This window comes from Lacerta agilis, chromosome 4 (genome assembly GCF_009819535.1).
Source record: "Lacerta agilis isolate rLacAgi1 chromosome 4, rLacAgi1.pri, whole genome shotgun sequence".
Lineage (NCBI taxonomy): Eukaryota > Metazoa > Chordata > Lepidosauria > Squamata > Lacertidae > Lacerta > Lacerta agilis.
Window position 1 is genome coordinate 77,471,004 of NC_046315.1, and position 8,142 is coordinate 77,479,145.

An 8,142-nucleotide genomic window follows, 5' to 3' on the forward strand; every position below is an offset into this window, starting at 1 on the left:
TAGTGTGCAAGTTTAAAAAAAATAGTGTGCTCTGTCACACTTTTTTGGTCCTCTGTATCACTCTTGAAACAAGCAACCTAAATAGCAATCTAGTGTATCACTAAAATAATGCTGATCGGAATCATTTCGTACTGCGTTTATTCTGTATATTAAAAGGTGAAATCCTTTATCCAAGTGTAGATCCTTACATAACCAAAACAGCACCATTCATACACAATAGGGGAAGTAGTAAGCCGGAGAGGGGTGCAGGGGGACTAAATAGTTTGCAGTGGGGACCCTGCGTGATCAGTGAGCAGGGAATATATAGTCACTTCAAGATACACAACCACATTCCCCACATAGGACAGTAAACCTAAAGTCTTTGTAATGAAACTCTTGAACCCTTTGCAGTTGGAAGTTGAAGTTGGTATTCCACGTGGAAATGTCAAAAGTAAGTTCAGCCAAACACTACTTGGTGTTAAAAACTTGAATAGCTAATAGAATAGAATGGCCACCCCATGGGTGGGAGGACCCTAGAGGTGGCTTGTTGCCACAAAATGTTATTTTTGCTTTGCTCTGGGTTAACAAAGCGCTTTGGGAAGTCTGTTTTAGTTGCTTCTTGTATATTTGTTTGGAAAGGCCTGGATCAAATAGAATTGTAGAGTTGGAAGGGTCCCTGAAATACCCCCCCCCTTCACATTAGAGGTATACGATTGGCTTGCAGCAAATACTTAGCCGATTGTTTCAAATCATGCAGTATTTTTCTGAAGCGTCTGGCCATTGCCAATGTTTTCTTTCTTTCACGCTCCCTTCATTTGTGCTTCTCATTCCACTGAGCCACACCCTCTCCAGCACCAAACCTCGTAGCTCTTGGTCTGCAGTCTCTGATTGCTTGGGAGAAACCCTGGAGAGAGGCGATTTAGACAGCTGTGGGGAGGCAGAGACTTTCCATCTTGGCAACTGATCCATGTAGCAAGACCTCCTGGGGGTGAGCTGCTGTACTCATTAGGCCTGACACTCCTGGACAGAAGGTGTTTTTGCTAATAAAGAGTTGACTCCAACTTGCATGGTGTGATTTACTACAAGCTCGCTTCTGACATTTATTACAGCTGGGGTGGGCAACTGTGGTCAGTGCTGATGGGCTGAAACTCTTGTCAGCCCCAGTTTTCAGTAGGCTCTCCCACAGTTTGTTTCCAAAGATCAAAGTGGCAGCTGTGTGCAACCAAATCATACTGGAGAAAGATAGGTACGCGTGTCAACCCCAATTTAAAAATTCCCTGTTCACCAGTTTGATCTGTGAAGGAACAAATGCTGGTTGCTCTGTGGTTCTTGTATGTTCGCCACAGATGGGGAAGATACGGTAACTGTTGTTGAAGAGAAGGAGGCCATTTTAAATGGGAAAACAGCATAGAGAGAAAAAGGTTCTTACCAGCCTCCCTTGGTATTATGGCAGCCGTTGGATTTGGTGATCAAATCAGCTTCCATGGAATGCAAGATGATATACATAGGGTTCCCAGGAAATCCTGCATCTGTGTACTGACTGGATCTAGACTTGCTTAGCTGAAGCAGAGTGTTTTCCTTGGGCTGTTTCTTAAAGAATTCAGAGATCCTAGCCATATATCTGCTCTCCCATGTCACAGCTACTTTGGCCTAAAGTCTCTCAATTCTCAGCTGGCAGTACACAACCCGAGTGCTCACAAAGATAATAAGTGTGTGCTTATTCATAATTGTTCTTTGTTATAAGTTAATGTTGTTATGCTGCATATTATGTATATCTATAATCTATCTATCTATCATCTATCTATCTATTATCTATCTCAGGGATGGCCAACTTCCAAGAGACTGTGATCTACTCACAGAGTTAAAAACTGGCAGTGATCTACCCCCTTTTTGTTGAGCTTTTTTTTTTAGGAAGGAAAGCCCTGTTTTGGGGGGTTCACGTAAAAGTTGTTGAGCTTCCTTAGGGAAGAGGAAAGCAACATTGAGCTTTTTTAGGAAGGAAAGCCCTATTTTGGGTGGTTCAGGTCATTTTAGGGATGCAGGGCAAAAATGTTGAGCTTTTTTTTAGGGGAGCCAAAGTTTTTTAGCTTCTTTTGGGGGAGCCACTGATCTACCGGTGATCTACCACAGACGTCCAGTGATCTATCGGTAGATCACAATCTCCCTGTTGGACATGCCTGATCTATCTTATATCTATCATCTATCTATCCAAACTATCAAGTACTTAGCCATCTCATTAATGGCTGTGATTTAGCCTGTATTTTTTTATCTTGTGAATCGCCCTGACATCTTCAGATAAAGGGCAGTATATAAACATGATAATAATACTAAATTGATCTTCTCAACCCATCTTGACTGGATGCTCTGCAGCTGGGCTCTCACATCAACATTCACTCCTTGCGGCTGCTGATCAAATACTCCTTCAAGGTTGATTTAAGTTCCTTGGCAAATCACTAATTTGATTTCACCATTCTTTTAATGGCTTCTATCTTCTCCTGGTGAAATTGTCTGATTGCTGTTAGCTCTGTTTACTTTTTCTTGGCATGTGCACCGGATCAGTTTTTCACTCCAGTGAGAGACTTCTGACAAAGTCAGCTACTCCTCACTTCTCTGAAAGATGAAGCGCGCTGGAGTAGTCACTACCTGGATAGATAGGTGTGTGTGAGAGAGAGAGAGAGAGAGAGAATGAGAGAGCACATTCGGTGTAATAGCTTTATTTACAAATTCACAGAGGAACCTAACGGAAGCAGAACTACAGCAAAACTAATATGGCATCAGTTTCCCAAAGCAACAGTCTAGATCTGCACACATGCCACACGTACATGGGCTGCTTCAACCCTGGCTAAATTTAGAGCTCAAAATTATCCAAACTCTGCTTCTGTCCAGTTTCAAAACTGCAACGCATGTTCCTCTGCCCCTCTCCCACTGGCTAAAGAGTTTCACATGCCAATGGGGAAGGGGTATGTGTGACATTTACATAAAGGGCCATTCAAGGTGAGAGGCCCAATTATATTAATCAAGACAGTCAGATTCATACCACTATGTTTCCTTTATTACATTCTTTGTTTTCTTATCAGGCTTACCAATTTGTAGATGGGAGCCTTGAGAGCTGTTGTTCTTGCATACAGAGTTTATGATGGCTTAAATTCCTCCACGCAGAGGAAGTTAACCTGTGAGCTAGTGTAGCCACACGGTCCAGCTTCAGCACAGGTGAACATATTTCAGTTGCCAAGAACTATAGCCTGTCAATGTGGTTGCACCAGCTTGTGTTTAACTTCTTCCACGTGGCTGGGATAGGGCGCCTCTTCATGGAGTTTGCAAACTAGGCATTCAAATGCTATCGTTCAAAGCCCTGAAAATGAAAACCTCTAGTGAGAAGTTTGCATAAGCAACCTTAAATTTTTTAACCTATTCCAAAAGATTGTGAGATGAAGAAAATAGTATAACTCCCTGCATACTTTCAAGGGTTGTTTTGCTGTAGTCATGCAACCCAAAAAGCTGTTCCTAACTCTGCACCCCCACCTAGTGGAAATAAAAGGGAAACCATGCTCCATCCAGTTTTCATCCTAATTCCGGTACTATAGTATATTTTAGCAGTGTTTTTCAAAGCTTTTTCTCTGGGCCACACTTTCAGAATAAAAATTCGCTCATGGCACACTGAATATTTTATTGATACATTGTAAAACACAACTAGCATTGTCCTCAGTATCACTTGACGCTCTTGCTCTCGTTTTGAAAAGATATCTGCATATTCTGCAAACGAACAAATATTTTGATACTATACTACACTGAAATGTTTACATGGTTCTTTGGTTGCCCTTGAATCTTCCTGCCACACCCTTTCAGAACCACTGTTTTAAAGTATTCCCCCATTACCAGAACAAATGTGCCTTATGCAATTTTATATTTCGCAGGATATTTCTGCTTCTGCTGTTCTAGTGACAGCAATTCTCCATACTCTTAGAGCCAGGGTAACAGTGCTGCTTTCTGCAACTTTCCCACTACAAATTATTTTTTAGCATTTCTCTGGTTTTTAACTCTCAGTTCTTTTTGTTTCATTGCAATATGGTGATTTCATTGGATATATATTTGTAGAAGAAGAAGAAGAAGAGTTTGGATTTGATATCCCGCTTTATCACTACCCGAAGGAGTCTCAAAGCAGCTAACATTCTCCTTTCCCTTCCTCCCCCACAACAAACACTCTGTGAGGTGAGTGAGACTGAGAGACTTCAAAGAAGTGTGACTAGCCCAAGGTCACGTAGCAGCTGCATGTGGAGGAGCGGAGACGCAAACCCGGTTCACCAGATTACGAGTCTATCGCTCTTAACCACTACACCACACTGGCTTTGTATTTGTTCTTAATCTGTTTCTAAGCTATCTTCAAACGGTGCTGGGTGTGTGTGTGTGTGTGTGTGTGTGTGTGTGTGTGTGTGTGTGCTTGGTCAAGTGGGCCACTTTTTTACATCCTGCACAGCCCCATCCTGTATCCAGCAACAGGATCAGTAGAGGAGACACCACAGCATTTCCAGCCTGCAGAATGCCATGCTCAGAGGGTAAGTGAAAACATCTGGCAGGAAAGACGTACTCTGTGGTCAAGATAGGCAAGGAGAATTTCCCAGCAGGATACTCTGGTGAAGTGTATCCAGGAAGTCTTCCTGGATTTGCCGGTCCCTGCACCAATGTACTACAAACTATGTAGGAGCCTCGAGACTATTGTGATTTTTGTGTGCAATTCAGTCATATCCCAGCAATTTCGGGTTGCACAGTTATAGTGAAATTACTAGCGAAAACAATTGTGAATACAAACGTGCTTCTCCAAAAGACGGGACTTTTTGCAATAAGGAAAGTGCTGAGGAAATGCACTGGAGAGTGTGGGGTAACACATGCTTGGATGCAAAGAAACCTCTCCACGAAGAAATAAGAATGAAGGCTCATTAAATAGTCGGCGCCTGATCTCACCGGCAACAAATCAGGACTAATGCTTAATAAATAGATTGTCTGAAAGCACCTGTTGTGTATAGACCACCAAGGAAGAACACAGAATGTGTGGTACTGGGCAAAGAATCCAGTTCTCTGAGATGCTCAGCTTTAATTTGAAGACACCCAGATTTCTAGCCCTTAAAACTGTGCACACAGGCTCAAAGGTTTATAGCTAGTTTGTGGGGAGGAAGCAGAACAAGTTTTGCAGAGGGATGGGAGAACAGAGATTCAGTGCACTGCATCGCTCATTACCTCTCCCCATCACTAGCAAATTGGAACAAATCTGACAAAATAATAAAAATCGCAGAACTGTGCAAAATAAGAGAAACCATGTTTGTCTGTCCAACTTGTTCTGGGACAAAATTGTTGGACAAAATTGTCACACTTCTGTAGGCTTTTGAGAATAGGTACATTTCCTGGCTGTTTCCTAGAGCTGAGCTTTTGAAGCATCTATATACCAATGAATTTGGAAGGGGAACCAGGGGTATTTCCTTGGCTGGTGTGCTAAGCCTACCTCTGGCCTTGCAGTGCCTCCTTTTTAAGTTAAATCTCAGAAATGGTCATAAGGTGAATCCATGCCTGCCATCTTTCAAGTCTGAGGTTGAAGGCCCACTCTGGTTCTGTTCCTGACACTGTCTTCATATACTGAATGGAACTTTTGGCTTGGTGGGCATCCATCCCTTAGTACCTCATCAGTGCCTGGAGACTTTGCTCAGTTTGGAAAAAAGGGTGGGTCAGCCAGGTTTGGTAACTACCAGTAAAATAAATAACCTGCAATTTGCTGCTCTTGAATGGTACCCAAGTTTGCTCAAAGCGGCCCCTTAGGCTGTCCCTATGCGCCCCTTTTTCCAAACTGGCTCATATAATGATACAGGCTCATATAATGAGCTTTTGTGGCTAGTGCCATTATATAGTTCAATCACTAGGTGGTGCTGGACTTTTTTGTATATAGGTGGAGTTAGGTGCTTTCCTTGTTCAAGAGAGACAATAAATGTATTTACTAGCTTTCCTGTTTGTTGTGTTCTTCTAAGTTTTCCCATGAAGATGCTCCTGACCATCTGCCCCTTGCCAGGAGATGGTCTATTCCACTCTGTATCTGTTGTAAAAACCGACTCAGGGTCAAAATCACGTTGTGTGTTGCATTTTCAGGCCTCATTCCCTCATGGACAAGCTTTTGGGGGGTGGGCTGCTTACCTGGGTGGAGCAAGATGCAAAAGTGGGGAAGGGCTGCAGCTCAGTGGTGGAGCATCTGTTTTCCACGCAGAGGAGGTCCCAAAACCTGGCATCTCGAGGGAGGGTTGGGAGAGACTGCCTGAAAGCCTGGAGTGCTGCTGCCACTCAGTGTAAACAATACTGAAATAGGTGGACCAATGGTCTTGCTTGGTATAAGGCAGCTTCCTATTTTCCTAGGTTTCTACATGCTCCTTCCTCCAGCTGATGAAATATGATAGTCCAATGACACACTCCTGCCACACGAAAGCATTTGGGAAGTGCATGCAGCAAGGTCAGGGAAGGATGTGGGGCCAGGGAAGAATGGGACCTAGGAAGAGTCCAAAGGACAACTAGAAAATCCTGGAAGGGTGCAGTTTTGCCCCTCAGCCTGAGGTTCCCCATTCCATTGCATTTGGAAAGCAAGTTTCGGTTCTGCGAGGGGGGGGAAATTATTGTACAATAGGAAATGAGCTTATGGAAATATTATGGTTTACTAGGAAATGCCAGCATCAACTAGGCAGCCCTTTGCATGCCCTCCAACATTTCTACAATTAGTAGTAGTAGTAGTAGTAGTAGTAGTAGTAGTATTTATACCCTGCCCATCTGACTGGGTTGCCCCAACCACTCTGGGCAGCTTCCAACATATATAAAAATTTAACAAAACATTAAAGAAACTCCACCATACAGGGCTCTCTTCAGATGTCTTCCAAACGTTGTTGAGTTCTCTCCTTGGCTCAGGGGGGTCACATAACTCCATACCTTCCAACATTTCTCCAATGAAAATAGGGACGTCCTAAGGAAAAGCAGGACATTCTGGGGTCAATCCGAAACCAGGACGGCTTGTATAAATCCAGGACTGTCCCTTGAAGAGCACAGGTCATTGTCTACCATTAAATGGTGGACATGGTGGACCATTAAATTCTGGACATTTGCTAAACGTGCCACTGGCCCCTTCCAGATATCAGCCCACTTTTTGGGTTGGGGGTGTCTTTGTTAGCCCGAGGAAGCCTCACAAAGCATGGGAAGGCTAGGTGGTGTTGCTAGCATACCCAAGAGCAGAAAATAATGTCCCTCTTGCCAGGAAGCAAAACAAAAAGACTTACTGCAGTCAGAATCCTCTGCTTGTCTACGCACCGAGTTCAATGCAGGTTACTCCCAGGTAAGTGTGACAAGATTGCTATATATCACAAAACCAGAAATAATAATACGTTAAATAATACGTTTTTTCAAAATGAACAGTTTGGGGGAAATCATTTAAAATTTAATGTAAGCACGTTTACTAAATGCCATGAAATGGGACATGAGTCAGTAAATAGTATTTTAGAAAATAGTTGCTAAATCAAATCTTCAATCCTACCTCTCAGTACGGTGGGGTGGGGAGATCATATTGCACTAATACAGTCCCTCTGGAAAAAAATGCATTACTATAGGGACCCTAGCCCAATTTTTTTTAACGACAGTACACTTTTTATTCAAGGTGTATTTCAACAATTTGAGCAACTGCATGCTTGATTTAAGGCTAACACGTTGCGAAACATGTGGATATTAAAATGTATTTGATGCCTCGTTTGGCACAAGAAATAGCACTTCTCGTGCAATGACCAACCTGATTTTTTTCTTGCACACTGCCAACAAAAGTAAATTACGATAATAATAATAATTATTATTATCATACTCTATCATAACTGAAATTATAGCCGTCAGAGGAAAATGAAGAAAAAGCAATGGACTTGGCCTCAAAAGAATTTGCATGGAAGATAAACGCAGCAACAAAGTCACAACGGTTGCAAGTCAACACAAAGAAGAGAGGGCACAACTTAAATTTTGAAGCAGTGTTGAAAAAATAGCGCTTGGTTTTAGTTAAATTTCTGTCTGAACCTTAGAGGTGCGACCAGCAGACACAATCAAAACCAGGATATTGAGATAGGACAAGCTTTTGTTCAAATGTCAACATATTTGGGGGGACAGAAG